The sequence below is a fragment of the Penaeus monodon genome, chromosome 30 (assembly GCF_015228065.2).
Source record: "Penaeus monodon isolate SGIC_2016 chromosome 30, NSTDA_Pmon_1, whole genome shotgun sequence".
Classification (NCBI taxonomy): Eukaryota; Metazoa; Arthropoda; class Malacostraca; order Decapoda; family Penaeidae; genus Penaeus; species Penaeus monodon.
In genome coordinates this window covers 15,317,560-15,318,030 of record NC_051415.1, presented here as the reverse complement: position 1 = coordinate 15,318,030, position 471 = coordinate 15,317,560, and the positions used below count along the sequence as shown (strand labels likewise).

Here is a 471-nt window from a genome sequence, read left to right as displayed (position 1 = left end):
ATGATACAAAGAGTTTCTCCCTTGCGCTTGCCTCTCCTCACTTGTCGAACCAATAGCAATGATGTTCAGTGAAACCATTGTTGTTTTTTATCCATTTTCCACCTAAATTCAACATAGACCATACGCCCAACTCTGGAAATCTTGAAGTTCACAATCTAAGCCACCTAAGAGCGCAATCCATGAGAGAAATCAGTCCCACAGAGACCTAAAAAAGCACTCAAAAGCCCGGCCATCCGTAGGTTCGGTTGTCAGCCATGTTCCGGGAATGACAAGCAGGGAGATCGGTTTTCCTTCAACAAATTCATCTAAATTAGGAAAAAAAGGGCATTTCGTCACCCCTAAAGCCAGAATTGTCCCGAGGAGAGGACAAATAGAGGTATGGGAATGTTAAATAACGTTGTCATCGGGGATTATATTCTTAAAAACTAACTTTTATCTTATCTCCTTTTATCCCCTCTAGAAATGTCTTAT

At 41.2% G+C, this 471-nt stretch overlaps 1 protein-coding gene across 1 annotated transcript in view; it reads left to right on the top strand.

The window, feature by feature from the left end:
- Nucleotides 1-106: 106 nt before the first annotated feature.
- The window catches only part of LOC119592548 (pumilio homolog 2-like), a gene marked incomplete in the record, with an annotated part of 245,467 nt that continues 245,102 nt past the window's right edge, over nucleotides 107-471 (top strand). Inside the window, 1 exon segment of the mRNA XM_037941414.1 lies at nucleotides 107-376.